The following is a 25,782-nucleotide window of genomic DNA, read 5'->3' as shown; positions in this document are numbered from 1 at the left end:
ATCCACTGAATCTGTTTTCAGTTCCTCTAATTATGGAATGCTTTGTCACTACTAGACTCCACTTTTCCCCTTTCCCTTCTGAGCCACAGAGCCAGACTTGGTGAGAGACCTGGTGCTCCCTCAGTAGGGCATCCCTGTCCAATAGTATCCAAAGCGGCATATTTATTATTGAGAGGAACAGCCACAGGGCAAGTCTGCACTGGCTGTCTGTTCCCTTTCCCTCTCCAGATAGTCACCTCAGTACCTGCCTCCTGCAACAGGGGTGACTACCTCCCTGTAGCTCCTATCTATCACTTCTTCAGTTTCCCATATAAACCAAAGCTGCAGATCCCGTTTCTTAATATGGTCTCTAAAGAGGAGCAGCTTGGTGCACCTCATGCAGATGTAGTTATCAGGGAGACCTGAAGTCTCCCAGAGTTCCCACATTTCACACAAGAAACATACCACAAAATCTGGACTCATTCCCAGCACACTAGCTATGTGCTAAGAGAAAAAGAATTACTCGAAACTAAACCTGCTTCGAACCCCCCACCTGTTCTCACCTAAGCCTGTTGAGCCAAAGCCTGGCCACTTGGCCACACAATGGCCACCCCATTTGCACCTCCGTCCCATTTATTGGTCCCGCACTGATTGCAACCCACTGAAAAGAGCCGAAAGCACCAGAGCTGTTTAAACCTTGCGCTGTGTCACCAACGAACGACCTCTCACAAACACAAGGAAATTCTGGAGGAACTCAGCAGGCCAGAAAGCATCTATGGAAGAGAGCAAACAGTCAATGTTTTGGGCCAAGACACGTCATCAGGACTAATGAAGGGTCTCAGCCTGAAGATTCCCCCTTTCACTCTTTTTCATACTGTGATGTGTGGTTCCTGGCAGGACTTTTCGGGTGCAGGCTGGTACATAACTTCGGTCTTTTTGGTGCTGATTGTAAGTCCAAAGTTGTCACAGGCTCGTGAGAAGCAGTCCATTTCTCGCTGCATCTTCTGCTCTGTGCTGGCGTTGATCATCAGTGAATAAGAGGTCTTTGACGACGGTCTCCTTTACCTTTGTAACAGCCTGTAGACGCCGGAGGTTGAATAGCCCACCGCCAGTCCTGTATCTGACGTGTATACCATCCTGACAATCGTGGAAGGCATCATTCAGCATAGCAGAGAAGACCATGCTAAAGAGTGTAGGGGCAAGAACGTATCCTTGCTTCACACCATTCGTCACTGGGAAGGCTTCTGACTCGTCACCATCATCCAAAACTTTCACCAACATGCCATCGTGGAACTGCCGAACAATCGTGATGAACCTGCTAGGGCAGCCAGACTTCTCCATTATCTTCCATAAGCCATCTCTGCTGACCGTATCAAATGCCTTGGTCAGATCGACAAAGGTCATAAAGAGGTCGCTGTGCTGCTCTTGACATTTTTCCTGGAGTTGGCGTGCAGCAAATATCATGTTGACAGTTCCACGCTGTGCACGGAAGCCACACTGGCTTTCTGGGAGGAGACCTTGCTCAAGGTGTTGGAGAAGGCGATTAAGCAGGACGCGAGCCAAGATCTTCCCAGCTATGGATAGGAGGGAGATGCCTCGGTGATTGTCACAAGACTGGCGGTTGCCTTTCCTCTTGTAGATGTGGACTATGCTGGCATCTTTCAACTGTTGCGGGACCTTTCCTTCGTTCCACATAGACTGGAAGAGCTCAGTCAGCTTCTGCATCATGAATGGGCCTCCTGCTTTGTGGACTTCAGCAGGGATTGCATCTGATTCTGGTGCTTTGCTACAAGAAAGTTGCCTGATGGCTTTTCTGACTTCTTCTTCTGTGGGGAGGTTGTCAAGGTCCAGGTCCAGGAAAGCCCTACTAGGAACCACACATCACAGTAAAGGGGCAGAAGCTACTGGCAGTCGACATCTTTACTTATCTGGGCAGTACTCTATCACCAGCGGTGAACATAGATGCAGAGATCAGCAACAGAATTGCCAAAGCCAGTGCCGCCTTTGGGAGACTCCGTGAGAATGTATGGGAGCGGAGAGGACTCAGCCTTACCACCAAGCTGAAGGTCTACCGAGCAGTGGTTCTCACCGCCCTCCTCTATGCCAGCGAGACCTGGACTGTCTACAGCAGACACGCTAAACAGCTCAACCACTTCCACTTGAGCTGCCTCCGCAGACTTCTCCACGTATGATGGCAGGACAAAGTCCCAGACACGGAGGTCCTGGAGCGGGCTAGCACCCACAGTGTCTACACCCTCCTACAGAAAGCCCAAGCCAGATGGGCTGGCCATGTCGTCAGGATGTCTGACAGCCGACTACCAAAACAGCTGCTGTATGGAGAGCTGAGCCAGGGCAAGCGCTCAGTTGGAGGGCAGAAGAAACGTTTCAAAGACTGCCCCAAAGTGTCCCTCAAAGACCTCAACATCAATTCCAGTAGCTGGGAATCGCTTGCTCTGGACCCCCCAACCTGCTGGAGCAGGACCACTAAAGGAGCGTGCGCAGCAGAAATCAGACGCACCGCAGAGGCTCAGAGGAAACGCGCCACGCGCAAGGCTCAAGCTACCTCCACTTCCACTGCAGCACCTGTGGGCGAGCTTTCAGGGCCCGGATTGGCCTCACCAGTCACCTCCGGACCCACAGTCACAAACCCTCCACCTGACAGAAGTCGTGGTTGTCTTCGACTCCGAAGGACGAACAACAACAACAACAACTCTTTTTCATAGACACTGAATGACCTCTCATGATGATTGTAACTTGCTGAAAATCCCAAGATGTCGAACATATTTTGTTCATGTTGTAGGAAAAATGGGTGTTAATTTACACACAGGACACCACTGACAGAATTGGGATTTTTAACCGGTTGCGGTGATGTTTTTTGAAGGCATGATCATTGTCTAGACACCATTAATAACTCTCCCACCTTTTGCAAGATGTTTCCACAAGATAGAACCTGGGCCAGAATCTCAATGCAATGTCTCATCCAAATGATAGCAGTTCCAATAGTGGAGCATTCACCTACTTTAGTGTTGTTACATCATCCAATTATGCTCCATTCTCTTAGTAGGTCATTTGACTCAAAGGTGATGGCTGCACCATTTAATGACTGCTACTAATATGTTTCTAAAATCCATAACAGCATACTTATTTTAAAACTGGAAAAGAAAAAAGAGCAAGGATCACTTTTAGGTCCAATGCTTTTGTACAAAAAAGGCATCTCAGGTGGTCACTGTAATATATGAATCTTTTTCTTTTAGTGAAATGACTCCCCTTAGCACTAATTATTGTCTGATCACTTACGCATGTGCACTGATTTGTAGCTCTCTCTGCAAAGTTAATATACACGTTAGCTGCGAGTGTGTGCCTTCATTTTTATGATAAGTAGTTGTACAGACACAATAAATTGGCGATGAGTCCGAACCTGAACGTCAGAGAGTGTCACCTGCTGCACCGGCAGTACCAGATGACAGAATTTGGAGGAAGGGAGAGAGGCAGTGAGAGGGAAGACTGAACCAGTTTGGAGACAAGGAAGGTAATCGTGGATGCTAGAAAAGGGCGCATGAGTAACAGTGCACAGTACACAGTGAGAGATGCACGATCAGCAAAGCTGAAGTAAAAATGGCGTGGAGATGGCCTTAGTTGGGAGAGCTGATAGATTTGATAGTGCTAATGAGGTCTGTGAAATGCATATTGAGAGGGTTGAACTGTATTGTAATGCTAACAGTGTGGATGAGGTAAAGAAAGTCTCCACACTTCATAGCTTAATGGGTGCTAGAATATACAATCTCTTTTGTAATTTACTAAATTCTGAAAGATCAGCAAGCAAGACGTTTGATGAAATTGTTGCAATTTTGCAAAATCAATTGAGCCCAAAACCATTAGTAATAGTTGAGAGATTTTGATTTTACAAAAAAAAAACAAAGGAGGGAAGCATTTCTGAATACATTGCAGACCTGTACAAATTTTCCCAAAACTGTGACTTTGGAGATAGACTTTCTGATACATTAAGGAATAGGCTTGTATGTGGCACACATAGTCAAAACACTCAAAAGAGGCTACTGTCAGAAAGAGACCTGGCCTTAGAATGGGCTTTGACTATTGCAATATCATTAGAGACTGCAGCAAAGAATGTGGCAGAACTACAGAAAAAGAGTTTTGAATGTGAAATGCCCAAAATGTCCTTGAATGGTGCAAAAAGCCAAACATTTTATCGATGTGGCAAATGGTCCCATGATGCAAATGACTGACGGGTCAAAGAGTTTGCAGAAAGTGCCACAGACAAGGTCGCATAGAGAGAGTGTATAAGTCAGACAAAAAGAACAACCAGAGAGGAAAAACCACACAGAGTGAAAAGTTCCAAGCACAACACTAAACAAATGCATAAAGTGACTGAATGTGAAACTGAATCAAACAACGCAGAATCTGACAAAGGTGAACTGTCATGCCTAGAACCACGTAATAAATCTGAAGCAGGTCACAAAGTCATCTATTGTAATTCAATCTATTGTATTGAATCACAATAGATGTGTCCAGTGTAAAACTGAAAATGGAGCTGGATACAGGGTCAGCTTTGTCTATAATTTCAGAAACTAACTACAACAGACTGTTTTCTAAGATACCATTAAAAAGACCTCAGTGATGCTAAATACATACACAGGTGAAAAAGTGTCTCCCAAAGGAAAACTGAAGGTGAATGTGATGTATGGAGGCCAAAATCAGCAGTTAGAGTTTTATGTATTGAAAAGTGGAATGCCAACACTTGAATGGTCCAACCAGACTGGCACACAATCAAAGGTCTCAATGTGTCATCAACAGGCAACTGCAGCCCAAATAGTAGCACTAACCAGAGACTGTCACAGCTGCTTAATGATAATGAGAAGGTGTTTGAGAAGGGCATTAGTAAACTCAAAGGCACGAAGGCCAGAATTGAACTGGACGAAGCAGCAACAGCAAGATTTCATTAAAATTGTACAGTGCATTACGCTCTTCATCCTAAAGTATATGCTGAACTGCAGAGCTTGAAGGCATCTGGCATTCTCTCCAACGCTGAGTGGAGTGATTGGGCCATGCTCGTTGTCCTGGCGATCAAGACACAGGAGGCCGAGCTGTTCGCATACGTGGGGACTTCAAAGTGAGAATCACTCGTGTGCGGTATTCCCTGCCATAAATGGAAGACATTTTTATGTCTTCCACAGGTGGGGAGAGGTTTTCAAAGACTGACTTGTTTCAAGCCAACCTGCAAATGGAAATTGAGGAGTCAAACAGTAAGTTCTTCACAATTAACGCTCACAAGGGACTGTTCCAGTATAATTCTCTCATCTTTGGCATTGCATCAGCTCCAGCAATTTGGCAAAGAGCAATGGACCAAGTACTCCAAGGTATTCCAGGAACACAATGTTACCTTGAAGACATCATCATGACTGGCAAGAATGATGAACACCTCCAGTATCTTGGTTAGGTGCTTACCGGGCTGAATAAGTATAGTCTGTGGACAAAGAGAGAGAGCGAAATGTGAGTTTTTCAAGGTGAAATCTCATATTGTGGATGCGTCATTGACAATAATGGCTTACATAAGTCACAGGCACCCATTCCAGAAAATGTGTCACAACTCAAGTCATACTTGGACCTGGTAAATTACTACCACCAGTTTCTCCCAAACATTGCTACAGTGCTGCATCCATTGAATACACTATTACATACAGAAGCAAAGTGGGAATGGTCAGAAAGATGTAAGAGCGATTCAAGGAAACAAAGAGACTAATGACATCAAATGAATGGCTCGCCCATTATGACCCATCCCTGCTCATCAGACCGGCATGTGATGTGTCCCCTTTGGCATTGGGGCCATTTTGTCACACATTATGAAAGATGGATCTGAACATCAGATTGAACTTGCTTCAAGATCACTGATGAGCACAAAACACAAGCACACACAGATCAACCAAGAGGCATTTCGTCTAGTAAAGGGAGTAAAGTAAAGAAGTTCCACTACCATCTCTATAGACAAAAGTTTACTCTAGTGACAGACCATCAGCCCCTTGTGTCCATCTTCAGTCCCAGGAAGGGAATCCCAGTGATCTCTGCTACCCGGTTGCAATGTTGGGCACTTTTCCTAGGAGCTCACTCTTATGACATAGAGTTTATGGGTACCAAACAACACAGCAACACTGATGACTTGTCACATCTTCCACTGTAGGCAACTGAAGAAGAAAAGTCTTAATTCTGTAACCCAGCAGAAGTGTTCCACACAGCACTGGTGGACTAGCTGTCTGTAACAAATAATGAAATACAAAGAAAAACAAGGAATAAGCCAACACTGTCAAAAGTGTAGACATCACCATGCAAGGATGGCCAGCTCGTGGTAATCATATGTTTCCAGAGTTCTCCGTGAGATTAGACCAATTGTCTGTATGTCAAAGAACGATGATGTGTAGATCTCATGTTGTGGTTCCCTCTAAACTGTGCATCAGAGCATTAGAGAATGTGCATGAAGGACACCTGGGTAGAGTTAAGATGAAGAGTCTCATCTGGAACTATGTGTTGTGGCTGGGAATAGGTAGAGAGATTGAAGACTTGACTAAAAGCTGTTTAGGATGCCACTAAGTTCAAAGTGCATCCCACAGGCTCCGTTACACCTGTGGGAGTGACCGTCTTCACCATGGCAAAGAGTATATATTGACTTTGTTGGACCATTTAAGATTCCATGTTTCTAATTGCTGTGGATGCTCATTCGAAGTGGCCGGAGGTCATACCAATGAAGTTAACCCCCTCAGAAGAGACTGTCTTTGCTCTGAGGACTATCTTTTCCAGAAAATGCTTACCAGAACTAATTGTGAGTGACAACAGACCATAATACATGTCAGAAGAGTTTAGACTATTCATGAAGAAAAATGGCATCAGATACTTCAAGTCAGCTCTTCACCACCCTGCAACCAATAGGTTAGCTGAAGGTTTGTCCAAGCTTTCAAGAAGTCCATTAAAGCAGTAGACAAGGAGGACATTTCTCTACAGCACAAGATGGATATTTTCCTTTTTGTGTATCAGAGCTCTTTTCTTGCGACGACAAATCAAATATCTGCACTGCTGTTGGTGAGCAGGAATCTGAGATCTCACACAGACTTTTTGAAACCATATCTATGGAGGAAAGTGCAGAATAAACAGTTCAGCCAGTTGCCAAGTGAATCAGCAGGGAGCTTCGAGGAAGTCCTAGTTTGAGATCACTGAGAGATGGACACTTGGTAGGATAGCTACAAGAACTGGACCACTGATGTACACAGTGGACGTAGGATAGCAGACATGGAGACATCATGTGGACCAAACACTAGATGCTCAGCTGAAGAACACACCTGAGTCGACTGCATCCAACACGACACACATTATGGCCACTGGAATTACCTCTCTGTGACGATCATGTCACTAACAGTAACATGACACCTGCAACAGAGAAAGTTGTCTTTGACTAGACACCAGCCAAACCTGATGCCTCTCCACAGGTCCAGAGGCACTATCCTGAAAGAAACAGGGCGCCACCCAAAAGACTGAATCTATAGTACGGTGAAGTTAGATATGAACTGTTACTGTGAAAACATGTTAATTTGAACATGGTTTGTTAAAGGGAAATTGAACATTTTGTCACATATACAGTTTTATGTTATATAATCTAAAGGGGGAGGAAGTGTAATGTATGGATCTATTTCTTTTAGCACAGTGACTCCCCTTAGCCCTAATAATTGACTGATAACTTGCATATGTGCATTGACTTGAAGCTCTCTCTGCAAAGTGAATATGCAAGTTAACTTCACCTCAGAGTTCTTGCCTTTATTTATTTGATATATAGTTGAACAGACACACCAGTCACCTCAAGCACCATTAGGCCCCTAACATTTGGAGGTGAGAGACAGAAACCCTGTATGGGGCCTCTTGCAGAACCGAATGGTGGAACTGAAGCCAATGTCAGAATTGTAGCCCATATTTTATCCTCCTTGTGAAGCCAGAAGCATTCTCCTCGTTCTCCCAGTGCTTCGTTGTCCTCTCCACTGGTTTTTGAAAATGGGCAATCTGCCACAAGCGCCAACAGCTTGGTCAAATAATGAAGTCTGCGGTTCAATTTTTTTTTGTTGGCTGTGAGCCACCCTGCTGTCCCCAATGAGGTGTCTAATTCAGGCCCGAAACCAGCCTAAAGGGATTTCCGCCCCGTACTGTTGTTAGATTGGCTCTTTGTGACAAAACTACTTATCAAGCCAGGAACTTTCTTCCTGGATAAATTAAAACCAGTTTCACATAAAGAACTGATTATCTTCTCATCATGCAAATATTGACTGACTTGGCTAATCAGTTGCTGAGTATAAACAGCTCTCTTTTACATCTGAGTCCAGAGCAGACAGCCTTGTGTACTCTGCTGTCTCTGGTAATCTCAGCCAACAATTGATAGTGCAGCAGTTCAAAGTCTCACGGAGGGAGCGCAGGTAATTTCTGCATAAATATGCACCTTGAACAACTGATGGGAGCATAAAAGAATCCTTTAGATACTTTCTCCACAACTCAAATGTAAAATGGATCTTTTGTGACTGTGGATGTTGGATAGTGTTGCGGAATTTGTTACACATGTGTTGGAAAGGACCTTAGACCTTTATGCCAGCCTTTTTTTCCCCAATAATTTCAAAAGTTGGTAATGGTTTAATGGAGATTTTGGAGTCACCTTAACTAAAGAGTAATTTGCCTTGCTACATCAGTTCATCTATTCTATAATAGTTAATTGATCCTATTATCAATGCATATATTGATCCAGGAAAGCAAATAAGACAGAAATAAAAAGATCAAAAAAATAAATCAATGCTCTCTCTTTAAACGGTGAAGCAAAATATCAACTAATGCACTTTGTTTTTGTATTTCAAACCCTCATCTGCCTGCGCTTCAGGCTGGCCTCAACAGGTCAGTGCTCCTATTTCCTATGAAAATCTGAACAAAGCAAACACTGAGCACTTACTGAGTAGTGTTTCTCTAAACCATGGGCTGATGTAAACTTTGACAAAGGAACGCTGAGGTCAGCCATTTTCAAACATCAATTACATTGTATAAGTTTGCAACTGCAGGGACAAAATAAACTCTTGATGGAGTATTGAAGCTCTCAAGCAGTGTTTGAATTTGCAAAAACAAAGATAAGGTAATCCATGATTGCCTCAGAGATAGGCTTCCTTTTATCGTTGTATTGTTCTACCGTTCTTTCAGCATCCCAAGTTGTGTTATAAACCCAAGTTTCATCTGTTGTGAAATAAAATTCCTTGTGCTGGTATTATAGACATGTATTTCAGAACCATAGGCTGGTATTGCTGTAATTCCTCTGGTGAAATTGATCACTTAGCTTAAGGCATCATTACCTATGGAAATTCTTGCACTCAAATCACAAATGTTAGGTTAAAGTTTGTGAGGATGTTGAAAATTAATACTTGTTCACTATTTAAACTGCAGTGATTTCCTAAAAGAGAGGAATTTGGATTCAAGAGAACATATACCTAAAAGAATATTTTAGTAATTAATTGGTGAATTGTAACCTCAATTGACATTTGGGTCAAAGGACAGAAGGAACTCCAGTCAAACAGAAGGGAAATAGAACAACTATTCATGGAGATGTTTTAAGTTTTAAATTTCCTGATAAAAATGAGGACTTATGCCTGGAACTTCCATCACAAAGCGTTGTTAATTTCAGTGGTAAGTAACAGAAGAGTTCCTGGGTGAATGCAATAACACTTTCCAGATTGGTTGGTCTCACCCTGGAAATTCAGACCCTGTAATTCTAGTAAGAATCGTACTCTTACCTCGGAAGCAAATTCGGCAACAAATGCTTATCCATAGACATAATTCCCTGGGCCATACTGCCTTGATAACATTGGAGGAACAATTAGATCACATTGTCCCTGGAACATCCATCATTGGGCATTTCTAGGACAAGGAGCATTGTACTACACCAGGACACCACTATGTTAGGCCCCAAGTGGTGCAGTAGCTTGTGCTGCTTTTTGGCAATACGTTATTTAATTTCAAAATATGTCTTCAGGATCAGAATCTGGTTCATTTTCACTGACAGATGCTATGAAATTTGTGCTTTACTGCAGCAGTATCAAACATAAACATTACTATAAGTTACAATAAGAAATACACTCAGTGGCCACTTTACTCGGTACTTCACATAACTAATAAAGCAGCCACTGAGGGTAGGCTTGCGGTCTTCTGCTGCTCTCGTCCATCTACTTCAAGGTTCAACATGTCGTGTGTTCAGACATGCACAGCACAGTTGTAACGTGTGGTTATTTGAGTTACTGTTGCCTTCCTGTCATTCTCCATTCTCCAGTCTGGCAATCCTCCTCTGACCTCTCTCATTAACAAGGTGTTTTCGCCCACAGAACTGCCACTCTTTGGATTTTTTAATACCATTCTCTGTAAACACTAGAGATTGTTGTGTGTGAAAATCCCAGATCAGCAGTTTCTGAGATACTCAAAGGAACCCTGACGGGCACCAACAAACATATCATGATCTAAATAATTTAGATCAAATTTTTCCCCAATATGATGTTTGGTCTGAAAAACTACTGAATCTCTTGACCATGTCTGCGTGCTTTTATGCATTGACTACTGCCATGTAATTGGCTAATTAGATATTTGCATTAATAACCAGGTTACAGGTGAACCTAATAAAGTGGTCACAGAGAATCTAAAATTATAAATAATGCAAAAAAAAAGCAAAAAAGTGAGGTAGTATTCATTCCTGGACCTTTTAAAAATCTGATGGTGGAGGGGAAGAAGCTGTTCCTAAAGCATTGAGTGTGTGTCCTCAGGCTCCTGCACCTCCTCACTGACGGTAGTAATGAGAAGAGGTGATGGATGGTGAGGGTCTTTAATGATGGATGGTACCACCTTTTGAAGATGTCCTCAGTGGGGAGGTTAGTGCCCATGATGGAGCTGGCTGGCTCTACAACCCTCTGCAGCTTTTTACAATCCTTCCTTCATTTCATAAAAGATTCCAACAACTATAATCCAAATACAATACATTCAAATAAATACCTGCATGACATCACCAGCTCCATGATTTTTCCAATTTAAAGTAAAAGGTTCGTGAATTTTTGAATCAGGTTTTAACAAAATTGTGTACAGTGGCAGATGTGCCCTAAACTGTGGCATTTCATCATGGACCAGCTGCTGCTTTTTTTCTAAATAGTACAATTGCTCTCTACAACGTTAGATTAAAGCACATTCCTTGCCCTCCAGAATGGAGTCCAGCCCTTGCTGTGATTATCCATGCCAGAAGGTGTCCACTGAACCAGTAGATACCATTGCTGCTCAGGTCCATTGTCAAAGTCAGAATGAGAATCAGATTTAGTATCACTGGTATATGTCGTGAAATCCATAAACTTTATGCCAGCAAATCAATGAAGTACATGATTAAAAAATATAGAGAAAAAAACTGAGTTACATTAAATATATATATTCATGGGTTCAATGTCCATTTAGAAATTGGATGGCAGAGGAGAAGAAGCTGTTACTGAATCACTGTGTATGTGTTTTCAGGCTTCTGTACCTCCTTCCTGGCATGTCCTGGGTGGTGGGGATCCCTAATGATGGATGTCACCTTCCTAAGACACCGCTCCTTGAAACAAAGTCTTGGATACTATGGAGGCTAGTACCCATGATAGAGCTGACCAATTTTACAAGTTTCTGCAACTTACTTCGATCTTGTGCAGTAGACACCCCCCCCCTCCCCTTCCCCTCATACCAGACGGTGCTGCAGCCAGTCAGAATGCTCTCCACAGTACATTTGTAGAAGTTTGAGTGTTTTAGACAAACTAAATCTCCTCAAACTCCTAATGAAATATAGCCGCTGTCTTGCCTTCTTTAAAGCTGCATCAATATGTTGTGGCCAGGTTAGATCCTCAGAGATATCAACACCCAGGAACCTGAAATTGCTCACTCTCTCCAGTTCTGATCCCTCTATGAGGATAGGATTTTGGTCCCTCATCTTACTCTTCCTGAAGTCCACAATCAGCTCTTTGGTCTTGCTGACATTAAGTGCAAAGTTGTTGCAGTGACATCATACCACTATCTTGCTTCTATACTCCGTCTCAACACTATCTGAAATTCTGCCAACAATGGTTTTATCATCAGGAAACTTACAGATGACATTTGAGCTATGCCTAGCCATACAGTCATGTAGAGAGAGTAGGGCAGTGGGCTAAGCACACATCCCCGTCAGTGTTCATTGTCAGCAAGTTGGAGATGTTATTTCCAATCCACACAGACTGTGGTCTTCCGGTTAGTAAGCTGCAAAGGGAGGTGCAGAAGCCTTTGTTCTGTAGCTTTTCAATCAGGACTGTAAGAAAGGTGGTGTTAAATGGTGCAGTCAATAAACAGCATCCTGACGTAGGTCTGGGTGATCCACGGCTGCATGGAGAGCCTTTGAGATCACATCCACTGTAGACCTATTGTGGCAACAGGCAAATTGTAGTGGGTCCAGGTCCTTCCTGAGATGGGTGTTGACTCTAGCCATGACCAATCTCTCTAAACATTTCATCACTGTAGATGTGAGCACTTATGGACAATATTCTTCTTGGGCACTGGTATAATTGTTGCCCTTTTGAGGAAGGTGAGAGATTGAAAATGTCTTTCAATACTCCCACCAGTTGGTTGGCACAGGTTTTCAGAGCCCTACCAGGTACTCCATCGAGACCTTCCACTTTGCGAGGGCTCACCCTCTTGAAAGAATCCACCTCCAAGACAGAGATCACGGGATCACCAGATGCTGCAGGGATCCTCATAGCTGTGGTTTTATTCTCCCTTTCAAAGCAGGCATAGAAGCTAGTGAGTTTATCCGGTAGTGAAGCATCGCTGCCATTCATGCTATTGGGTTTCGCTTTGTAGGAGGTAATATCCTGCAGACCCTGCCAGAGTTAACTTGCATCCAATGTCACCTCCAACCGCTCCCGGAATTGTTTCTTCGCTCTTGAAATTGCCCTCTGCAAGTCATACCTGTTTTTTTTATACAGACCTGAATCGCCAGATTTAAATGCCGTAGCTCTGGGCCTCAGCAGGCTACAAACCTCCTGGTTCATCCATGACTTTTGGTTTGGGAATGTATGGTAAGTTTTTGTAGACATACACTCATTCACACAGGTTTTAATAAAGCTGGTGACAGCTGTGGCATACTCATCTGTCTCACTGAACACAGTCCAGTCCACTGATGCATTGTAGTCCTGTAAGCACTCCTGTGCCTCCCTGGTTCATACCTTCTTGGTCCTCACTACCATCTCGAACTACAGCCAGGTGATCAGACTTACCGAAGTGAGGGCATGCAATAGCATGGTGGGCACTCTTGATCTCAGTGTTACAGTGGTCCAGTGTGTTATTTCCTCTGGTATTACAGGTGACTTTGTTGATAGTAATTATTTAGTGACTGGTCTAGGGAATGCTTTGGATGGGCTGCTTCATGCCTGTTGATTACATTGCTCAGTTCGTCTAGAGCCTGTTTGACATTAACCCGAGGTGAAATGCATACCGCTACCAAATAAGATCGCAGAAAACTCATGGCAGGTGACTTAATTGTGAAGTATTCCAGGTCTGGTGAGCAAAATTGGGATGTCACCGTGCACTAGTACATCAAGAGGAGTTGATCATGAGGCATACACCTCCACCTCTGCCTTTGAGAGACTCAACCGACCTATCTTGACAATGTACAGTCGGCCCTCCTTATCCGCAGGGGATTGGTTCCAGGATCCCCGTGGATACCAAAAAAAGGCGGATGCTCAAGTCCCTTATTTAACCTGTCTCAATACAATGGACTTTAGGGCCCAGTGGAACCCCAGACCTTATTTAAACTGTCTCAATGCAATGGACCTTAGGGCCCAGTAGAACCCCAGACCTTATTTAAACTGTCTCAATGCGGTGGACCTGAATCCGCAGTGTTTCTGTTCACAAAAATAATCACGATCACGATTGAAAATAAAGTGGAAATAATAAAGCGATTGGAAAGAGGTGAAACGCCATTGGTCATTGGAAAAGCATTAGGCTACAGTCGGTCAACAATCGGAACAATTTTAATGGATAAAGTGAAAGGCCGTGCCCCGATGAAAGCTACAGTTATTAATAAGCAATGCAGTGCTTTGATTATTGAAATACATATGTTTCTTAAGTGTTTTATGTGCATAGAAAGCTAAAGTATATATTATATACAAAGACAAACGTTTGACCAACTGACGCTAAATAATACCGGATGTACCTGTTCTGACTTCAAATCCGTTTTAAAAATGAACTCAGGAATGGAACTCCTTCATAACCCAGGGACCGCCTGTACTTTTAAATCATCTCTAGATTACTTATAATACCTAATACAATGTAAATGCTATATAAATAATTGGTATATTAGGGAATAATTACAAGAAAAAAGTCTGTACATGCTCGAACAACGAGTGCTGGAGAGAGAACTTCTGGGTTTTTCCGATCCACGGTTGGTTGAATCCGCGCATGTGGAACCCACGGATAAGGAGGACTGACTGTATTGTGAACACATCTATTCGAATTGCTGCATCCAGCACAGAAGGAGTTAACCAATTTTCTGTAAAACAAAGGACACGTATGTTCCCAATGACCCTCTGGTACAGAACCCTAGCTCTGAGATTGTCAGTTGTATTTACCAGAGACTGCATGTTTGTCAGCAAGATCGTTGGTATTGGGAGTCGAAAACCTCGTTTTTCAAAAAACACACCATCAGACCAGAACATCGACCCTTCTTTCACCAGCGGCTTCTTAAAGGGGCAGTGTGCCAGCCATAGTCCAGTCTGCTTCCAGCAGTGATAGATCATTCAGTCACATTAGAACTTCACCACTGACTGTACACACCATGATTCTCAGCTGTAGCAGACTAAATGAGAATATTTGAAGTTTCCATCGTTTTCACTGGGAGCTGTTGCTCGGGTCAGCCGTGACCTTGACATCAAGTACAGTCTGTGTGAAGTGTACATGTTCTCCTTGTGACCACATGGGCTTTGTCTGACAACACGCTAGTTTCCTCTGACATCGCAAAGGTGTTGACAGGTCTGCTGGTCTGCAGGAAGAATCAGAATATGGGGCAGACTTGGTTACAGTGACCGCAATGGGGGAATATGATTAGCAGGTGCCTCAAAAAGGAAACATCTGTCATGGGGGACTCCATTCCCCAGGTTATGCTCTCTTCCCAGTGCTACCATCAAGGAGGAGGTGAGGGAGCCTGAAGACACACAACCATTTTAGGAACAGCTTCTTCCCCACTCCCATCAGATTTCTGAATGGACAGTGAACCCATGAACGCTACTCACTTTCTTTTAGCTTTCATTTTGCACTGCTGATTTAATTTATGTATATTATCCTTATTGGAATATATAGTTTCTGTTACTATGCTTTGCATTGTACTGCTATTGCAAAACGACATATTTCACAACATGTTGCAGTGATATTAACTCTGATTCTGGGAGTGCTCTAAGAGTTGGTGTAGAGTTGGTGTAGAGTTGATGGGCCAAATTGCCTTTTGACCCAGGCTCACTCCCAGTTGCCACATTTTCCCTTGAGCACGAGAACGGCGATAGAAACCGCTGATCTATGATGTCCGAGCACTTGGGCAAGAATCATGTTTGCGGCAGTTAATCCATGATCTGTATAATAACTCTACAGCATGGCATTTCCAGTATGGCATGATAGCATAGCGGTTAGCATGATGATATTACAGCTCGAAGCGTTCCGGAGTGTGGAGTTCAATTCCGGTGCCATTCTGTAAGGAGCCTCTGTACTCCTCCCTGTGGAACGTGTGAATTTTCCACAGGTGCTCCAGTTTCCGGAGTCCAAAGACCAATTTACAATTGGTCATTGTAAGTTGTCCCGTGATTAGGACGGGGTTAATTGGGCTTGTCAGGGATTGTTGGGGCAGCTTGTCTTGAAGGGCCAGAAGGACCTACTCTACGCTGTAATCACTAAAATAAATAGCTAAATTAAATAAAACTTCTAGCTTATGGTGTCTAATCAGGTTTACAGATTACACACATTCAGAGCCATTCGGCCAAGTGGATTCATGCCAATTCCTGATGCAGCAAAGGATGGTGGCTAAAGACTGAGTTTTATGAAGAATGGGAATGAGATGTTGAGGCGATGGTCTATTCTGGTTTGGAGTTCTGGCAATTGATGATACATTGGTCAACAGGGCAGTGAAAAAAAGGAAACTAGACCAAAGACTTTGGAGAGGGTCATTGATGGGTGGAGGGAGGTAGAGATATGAGCAAAGATAAAGTCACTAAGGGACACAGAGGAACATTTATATCTGAGATACCAGCAGCCAAAACCATCTCTGAAAATGGGAGTGATGTACAACTAAGATGGTAAGAGCAATAATCCAGGCCTTGTGCTCTGGAAGACAGGGAGCTGATGAACGATAGAAGTGAAGACCACAATGAGGAGCTTCAAAGAATAGTCTGTTCTTGGTAAGGGCAACTCTTAATGTCTCACTGGCAGTCGCTCTGAAGTTGCAGAGAAATAACTTTTGAAATATTGAACAAGAGAATTGATAGTAACATGCACAAAATGCTGGAGGAACTCAGTGGGTCAGGCAGCATTTATGGAGAGGAATAAATATTTCATAAAGAGAATTGATTATTTCTTAGCAACATGATCATTCATACATTGTACTGGAAATTGTGGATAGGCTGGAAATGAAACCAATTTTACTTTTCAAGGACACATGCAAGATTAGTTTAATTTCTTCCTTTGCTGTATCTATTTCGACAAAATGTGGAATATAAAGACATGATTACCTTCCTGTTTGAAAATGCTGCAGGTGAGAGTGTGTGCTGCCAAACCATGAGAATAACTTTTAATTGTTTCCTCAAACACTACTTCAATTCAGTTTGAAAAGCTAGTTGACAACCAACAAAATATGTGCACGTGTTTTCCTCTGTGTAGGTCTGAAATGAATAAATATTCACAATGAGATCTTTATACCTAATTTGTAGTGAAAATCTCCAGTTTCTATTCTGCACAGCATGGTCAGTTGTACCTAACTGAATGCTTACAAAGGGAAAATATACACAATTTGTGGCTTGGTTTCTCATTGTTTGAATCCAGCTACCAAATATTTTCAGTGTGAAATTTGCCAATAGCAAGGACAGATCAGGAGCTAAAGCATATAGTCTACATGATCTACCATTCTCATTTCTTGGGTACTTTTTCCTCATGCCACCTGTCCTACCACCAACAGCCCCAATTGTTGTTTTATACCACCAATCACACTCCCACCTCATGAGTTACCTCTGCCCAGCTTTGAAAACAAAGCTTTGGATTATTCATACCGCAGGGTTTTTTGAAATCTTCGTAGCTACTTAATGGATTGTAAAGTAGGAAGAATCAAATGTGTTCTTCACTTATGTTTATAAATGTATATATAGAAATCTACTTATTGGCAATTGACTATCACAAGGAACATGGCTCTTTACTGATATTTAAAAGTTCAATCTCGTATTACTTATACTGGCAGTTTCCAGAGCATATGCTCCTTTCCATTCCCCAGATTTTTCTGAACACTATCTGCCCCCTCTTTGCCCCCCCCCCCCCCCAAGTTCTGCTACTGAACCACACTCGGTACAAGATACAGCAGCCAATGAGCTACCAGCACAACTCTAGGATGAGGAAGGAAACTGCAGCATCCGAATGAAATTCACATGGTCACAATGAGAGAATGTGGAAGCTCCATGCAAGACAACTTTTCGGGGTCAAGTTCAAACCGGCATCACTGGATCGGTGTGGCAACAGCACTAACTGCTACACCAGCTAATGTGTTCTTGAGTCTGATCACTGGAAACTCTCTTTGAAGTTCCAAATTGGTGAATGATTGGGGATTCTCACTCCAGGTGGTGTCTGTAGGGACCGGTTCCTGCCAGGAGCCTTAATTGGTCTCACTGGCCCTTGTACACGCAGGATCTCACTCTTGATGTTTTTCACCTAGGAGATCAGGGACTCTCCCATTCCCATGCATCCTGTGTTTTCATCGTGCGTGCTGTGGGATATCTTGGAGAGTTTACTTTTAAACCTTCCCCCCCCCCCCCACCACCCTCTTCTCAGAATGGTATGCAGCAAACTGCCAAAAGCTGCATTCATTTGAGCCTAGTCCTGTGGGGAATGTATTTAATTGAAATGTAACCCTGAGGTGCGAACACAACTGTCCCAAAAAATTGTATGTTCAACTATCCACAGTTCATTCAAGGCAATGATTTACAATTAAGGAAAAAATCCAAGATTGTTAGTTTGCCAGAAAATCTTTCTAATATAAAATCTGCATTGATACAACAAAGTGCTGTTGAATAGAAGCTAGACATGTGGTAGATCTATTTTCAGGACCTAGCTTCTATAGAGCTATTATCTCATATTCCATGCTTTGAGCTGTTATCATGCAATTTATAACTGTAAGAGATGGGAAGGTTGCAGAATGTGAATGACAGAACTGCAAAATGTGCATCTCACAATAACTGAGCAGGCTGTTTGTTTTCATCTTCTATTAGCTCTGCTCTGGATGCTATTTATGCGTGGTTATGAGCCATTACAGCTTCTCAGCGGATTCTTGCTTTTTAAGCAACTATGCTCTTTTAAAAAGATCTCATTTCCAGTGTTAATACTTAAGCCAAAGATAGGTAATTAATGCCATTGTCTTTAAGACAAAGTGTACACAGTTTTGCTAATGGAATAATAGTCATTACAGTTGCGTTAACTCCTCACACATGTTTGCGAGCACGTTTATAAATCCGATACACGTTTACCTTGTGTCATAAAGAAAGGATACAGCTTAAAGAATACAGATTATTCCCATATCACTACCAAATAAACTGGGATATAGAATATATATTTGTAGTTACAAAATTTGTGTGAAAAACTAAAACAAATAAACACAAAAGTAATTATTTTTCAACTCACAAACACACACGCCTTGATCCATGCACAAAATTTGCTACTTCGCATGATGAAAAATTGTGATATAGACCTTTTTCTAGAAGGCAGCACACCCCATTAAAGGCTCTCATCATCTAGGACATGGCCTTTTCTCATTACTACTGTAGAGTAATGTAATGGGTGGAAACGTAAGCAGAATTCACAGCCACTGACATTGAGTCGGGGTTCACTTTAAGAGGTTGGTCTGATGTGATGACGTAATGATGTGAAGTTTTTTTTACCGCGCTTTATGTTCCGTGTTTGGTTGACAATAAAGGAGCTGGTATGGTTTCCCTTGAAATTAAAATGCCTCTGCCGTCCCTTTACAAAAACCTACGTTGGTGACCCTCCCATTCTCTAGGATGATTCCAGAGTTATTCAGCATGTCAGCCAAACCAGTCACTTTGAAACAGCCGGAGTTTTAGGAGCAAAATGCTGATGCTTGCTTTGCACAAGCCAAGGCTCAATTCGTGCTGCGCGAAATCTCTGCGGATGACACCAGCTATTACTACATAGTAGCATCGCTCAATAGTGGCACTGAGAGTGGTGAGTCTGCTTGAACACTGACCTGAGTGTGATAAATATGGCACACTGAAAACTCACCTGTTAAGACTTCTGGACTATCGAAGTCTACGAAACAGTTGCTCTCCATGCCTGGTATGACGGGATGCTAGCCCCTCAGGGCAAATGGACCACATGCTGGGAAATCACCATCCTTGCTTTATTTTTAAAAGAACTCTTTTTGCAGCAAATACCTGAGCAAGTTTGCATAGCCCTTGTTATTATGCCCGTGAATTACCTATAGGGAGCTTGCTAAAATGGCTGATAGTCTACACTCAGCCAGGGGAGGTGCATAATTCCTCCTCCTTTCCCTGCTTGAATAAGCCTGTCAGCAGGGCCTCCAACAGGCACTGAAACAGTCTGTGCTTTTACCACGGTCGCTTCGGTACTAATGTCAGGAAGTGCTGAGTGCATTGCAGCTCCAGCAGCGTCACGCCATTAAGACATCAGAGATCTGTGAACACCGTGGGTTCCAGCTGCCAGGGTCATCTCCTCTTCATTACAGACACCCTTTCAGGGCAATGCCTCATGTGTGGCACAGGTGTTCAAGTGAGTGTGCTGCCAGCATCACCAATTGATCAGAAGGCTAAGAGTAACAAAAGCAAGCTGGAGGCCACCAACAGCAACAGACCCAGGATTACAGGACACGATTGGTGATGTGCTACTTCAGTGGATGACATTACACATGGGACTTCGTCCTTGCTAAAGTGACTAGACTTCTGCTTGATGCAGATTTCCTGTGGCCCCAAGGACTGCTGGTTGATCTTAAGAACTGCCGGCTTGTAGACGGCAAGGACTTTGGGTCATTACCCTGCTCCCCCAGTAAGTTCCCCACAATGATTCTGCCAAGCATATGAGCCACTGCAAGTGAGTTCACTTGACCACTGGGCAAATTCCCAAATCTCACCACAGTCGATTCTCCACTACAGCCACAAAACATGGGGTCAAGCACCATGTTCCCACAACTGGCCTGCTAGTCCGTGCCCGCACGCGTACACTGGACGCAGAAAAGCTGGCAACTGAAAAGGCTGAGTTTGCCAACATGAAAAGGCTTGGCAGGTCAAATAGCCCCTGGCTTTGCCCCTCCACATGGTCCCCACATCCAATGGTGGTTGCCACCCATGTGGTAATTACTGATGCCTTAATGAGGTCACCTTGCCCATACATTACCCAGTCCCACAAATGCAAGAGTTCTCAGCACATTTGGCTGGAAAGCTAATTTTTCAAAAGTTTACTTAGTTAGGAGCTACCATTAGGTGCCTGTGTGCTCAGAGAATATTCCCAAAATGGCTGTGATAACCCCATTTGGCCTCTTTGAGATTCTGTACATGATATATGGACTGAAAAATGCAGCACAGACTTTCCAACGACTGATGGACTCTGTATGAAAAGACTTTTGGTTTCCTGGATGACATACTTGTCACCAGTGTGTCCAAATCTGAACATGTATCACATCTCTGCACACTTTTTGAGTGCTTAAGCCAACACGGCTTGAGTATTAATACTGCTAAGTGCCATTTTGGGTTCTCAACCATTGACTTTCTTGGCCATCGCATCTTTGCAGAAAGTGCGAAAACCCTTCAATCAAAAGTCCCTGCTATTATGGATTTCCAACCACACCACACTACTAACAAACTACTAGAGTTTTTAGGCATGATGAATTTCTATCACCACTTCATTTTGCGAGCTGCTGAATTTATAGTGCCCTTAAAGGCAATTTCCCTAATCGTGTGCTTAACTGGTCAGGGGACATGACCAGGGCATTTGATGACACCAAATGAGCTCTTTCTAATGTGACTCTACTGATACATCTGCTCCCCAAAGCACCCATAGCCATTACTACTGACGCTTCAGACTATGTTGTGTGTGCTGTGCACGGTTGGTCAGAAGTGTGTGGCAGTCATTTGCTTTCTTCTGCCAGCAGCTCCATCCCCAAAAGAAAGTACAGCACGTTTGACAGCACGTTCTATCTGGCTGTCTGCCTTTTTTGTTTTCTACTAGAGGGTCACCATTTTACAGCATTCCTTGATCTCAAACCCCGCATACATGTGATGGCCAAAATATCAGAGCCCTGATCATCACAGCAGCAACAGCACCAGGCCTTCACGACTGACATACAACACATCAAGGGGAAAGATGATGCCATGCTGAGTGCCTGTCACAGGCTGCCAGCATGGCCATACACATCGGTGTTGACTGTGTTGGCATGGATGCCGACCAAGTGATTGTCCCAGAGGTCCAGGCTTACCGAACAGCAGTCACATCTTTGCGGATGGCTGGCATTAAGTTCAGGGAAGGTTTCTCTCCTGTGCAATGTCTCAACCAGTCACCCTCACACCATCGTGCCTGCAGACTGGAGGTGGACTGTCTTTAAACCCTATTCACAGCCTCACACATCCAGGCTGCAAGGCCTCACAGAAACTGGTTTCATGAAAGTTTGAGCAGCACGGCCTTAGAAAGTATTTCCTCGACTGGATTGCAGCCTGCGTTGCGTGCCAGTGGGCGAAAATTAGCCAGCATCTTCTGAGACTCCTGAGTGACAGTTTGACCACGTCAATGTGGAATTGATTGTTCCTCTTCCCCCTGCTGCTGTGGTTTCATAGAGCACTGTACCACCAGGTGGCCAGAGGCCGACCCTCTAGCATCAACAGTAGCCGTAGACGTGGCTTGGGGATTCATAAGCACCTGGGTTTGACACCCCATCTGATATTTCCTCTGACTATGGTCCCCAATTCATATCAGACCTCTGGGCTGCAAAGGCCCAGAACCTTGGCATTAGGCTGCATCACACCACGGTGTATGACCCACAATCCAATGGCCTACACGAGCAGTTTCACCGCTCCTTAAAGGCTGCTTTGAGGGCTTCCCTGATGGATGTGCCGACATGATCATCTTCCATGGGTCCTGCTGGGGCTCAGAGCAGTTCCAAAAGGGGACCTGCAGTCATCTGCGGCTCAGCTGGTATAAGGGCAGACATTATGAGTGCCAGGTGATTGTACTGATAACACAACCACCTGGTCAGCCTCTCGACAGCGTTCTGCCCTCCTCAATAAACTCAATTACTTTGCACCTAATCCTCTCACATGGTGGATTGGATAGTGGACTACTTGACAGATAGACCTCAGTATGTGCGGTTGGGAGACTGTAGGTCTGACACGGTGGTCAGCAGCACAGGGGCACCGCAGGGAACCGTACTCTCTCCGGTCCTGTTCACCCTGTACACATCAGACTTCCAATATAACTCGGAGTCCTGCCATGTGCAGAAGTTCGCTGATGACACGGCCATAGTGGGGTGTGTCAGGAATGGACAGGAGGAGGAGTATAGGAAACTGATACAGGACTTTGTGATATGGTGCAACTCAAACTACCTGCGTCTCAATATCACCAAGACCAAGGAGATGGTGGTGGACTTTAGGAGATCTAGGCCTCATATGGAGCCAGTGATCATTAATGGAGAATGTGTGGAGCAGGTTAAGACCTACAAGTATCTGGGAGTACAGTTAGACGAGAAGCTAGACTGGACTGCCAACACAGATGCCTTGTGCAGGAAGGCACAGAGTCGACTGTACTTCCTAAGAAGGTTGGCGTCATTCAATGTCTGTAGTGAGATGCTGAAGATGTTCTATAGGTCAGTTGTGGAGAGCACCCTCTTCTTTGTGGTGGCGTGTTGGGGAGGAAGCATTAAGAAGAGGGACGCCTCACGTCTTAATAAGCTGGTAAGGAAGGCGGGCTCTGTCGTGGGCAAAGTACTGGAGAGTTTAACATCGGTAGCTGAGCGAAGGGCGCTGAGTAGGCTACGGTCAATTATGGATAACTCTGAACATCCTCTACATAGCACCATCCAGAGACAGAGAAGCAGTTTCAGCGACAGGTTACTATCGATGCAATGCTCCTCAGACAGGATGAAGAGGTCAATACTCCCCAATGCCATTAGGCTTTACAATTCTACCGCCAGGACTTAAGAACTTTTTAAAAGCTATTATTAATGCTTTTTGAGATAGTGATTTAGATGCATATCATATTTTTTACTGAGTTAAGTATTGTATGTAATTAGTTTTGCTACAACAAGTGTATGGGACATTGGAAAAAAAGTTGAATTTCCCCATGGGGATGAATAAAGTATCTATCTATCTATCTATCTATCTATCTAATCCCCATCATGGTGTACAGCTCTCTTGGGTTCCTGTGGGCCTACATTTCACCTCATTGATTTTTGTCATCCATGATGCATACCAACATCCCCTTAGGCCCCTCTTCCAATGGCCTGTTTCACGTTTTGGAATGGAGAGAAAAGACTTTTATCATAGATAGGAGGGGTAAACCTGACTGTATTTTGGTAGATCACCTTAAACCAGCCCACCAAAATTTGGAGGATTCTGTTACCATGACCCTGCCATCAGTGTGTCAACACACCTCTGGACAAGCCAGAGGTACTGCTATCCACGGGATAGGGGATCCGAGCAGGGCAGATAGTCTGAGCTCCAGACCGGTTCACAATGCCGGTTTGGTGGGGGAGGGCTGTGTAGGGTAACGTAATAGGTGGAAACGTGAGCGTAATTTACAACCACTGACATTGAATTGGGGATCACTTTAAGGGGCCGAGCTGACATGATGACATGCAGTTCTTCACTGTGCTTTATGTTCTGTGTTTGGTTGACAATAAAGAATTTCCCTTAAACTTAAAAAGCCTCTGCCGTCTTATTTGCAAAAACCTATACTCCCATCGGGGAGGAGGTACAGGAGCCAGAATGCCCACCCTCAATGATTTAGGCACAGCTTCTTCCTCTCTGTTAACAGATTTATGATCCATGAACACGACCTCATTATTCCTTTCCTTTGCTTTATGTATTTGGCAATTTATAATAATTTTACGTTTTTCTACTATACCGCTGCCGCAAAACAATAAATTTCATGCCATACAAGACAGCGATAAGAAACCTGATTTTGAAGAAAACGGAAATAGAAACTATATAAAACCAGAATTAAGAGGCTACACCTTTTAAAGATCCCTCTTTTCTAGAGAAATCCTTGGGTGCCTAACCGTGTTCCTAAAATTATAAAAGAGCTTCCTTGGGTGGCACTTGGAAAATATACCTCCAAGTGGGAGAATCAAGAACCAAGAGCTATGAATGTAAAATAACCATTAATAGGGACATTAAGAGAAGTTTCAGAGTGACCCGAGTATGTGACTTGTTTCCACAAGGTGCAAGAAAGGGAAATAGAAAGGTTGATTTCATTATGTACCTGGGGGAGAATTTAACAAATATACTGACAGAAGACAAACTGCAGATGCTGGAAATCTGGAGAAGCATGTACAAAATGTTAGAGGAACTCAGTAGGTCCTGATGAAGAGTCTTGGCCCAAAATGTCAATTTTGCATTTCCCACCATTGATGTTGCCTGACCTGCTGAGATTCTCCAGTGTAATGTGTGCGATACTTCAAATAATTATGCTGATTGGGTTACATGCTCGAGGCCCTTGACAAAATTTTGCACAAATCATAGACTCACGGGATGTGGGAGTAGCATATTTAGAAGACTGGTTAAAGGACAGATAATCTAGTGTCGTGGTTAGCACAACACTTCACAGTATCGGTGACCTGGGCTCAATTCTGGAAGACTGGAAGAAGCTTGCACATTCTCCCCGTGACTGTGTAGCTTTCCTCTGTGTGTTCCAGTTTCCTCCCACAGTCCAAAGGTGCACTGGTCAGTAGGTTAGTTATTGTAAATTGTTCTGCGATAAGGCTAGGGTTAAATCAAGGGTCGCTGGGCGGCATGACTCGAAGGACTGGAAGGGAGTATTCTGCACTGTATCTCAATAAACAAACAAACAAACAAATAAATAAATGAACCAATGGGAGTAAACAGGCATTTTCATCTATCTTGCTACAAGCTTGAGTGCCCTTCCTCAGCTAATTATGATCTTATTAATGACTGTAACATGCACAAGAGTCTTCGATTTCCTCCCCCTGGTACTGGTACCTATGTGACTCAGCAAGAATGCTTCAGTCTGATTGGAAAAGGGGACCCACAGCTGCTTGACACGATCTCAGACCCCCTGCAGCAAGAGCTGTGCTGCTTTGCATTTCTAATCACTAGGTCAAATGGGATGCTTGGGGCCAAGTGCAAGTCAAATGAGCAAGGAACACCATTTACTCTTTCTAACCTCAAAAATCAGGCAACGTCATACTAAAATGCGTAAGGGGAGAAATACTGAGCAATGGATCAAATCCTATTATCACCATAAAATAATAGAAATACA

The sequence above is a fragment of the Hemitrygon akajei genome, chromosome 3 (genome assembly GCF_048418815.1).
Source record: "Hemitrygon akajei chromosome 3, sHemAka1.3, whole genome shotgun sequence".
NCBI classification, from domain to species: Eukaryota; Metazoa; Chordata; class Chondrichthyes; order Myliobatiformes; family Dasyatidae; genus Hemitrygon; species Hemitrygon akajei.
The sequence above is the reverse complement of the archived record's forward strand: the minus strand, read 5'-3'. Positions refer to the sequence as shown.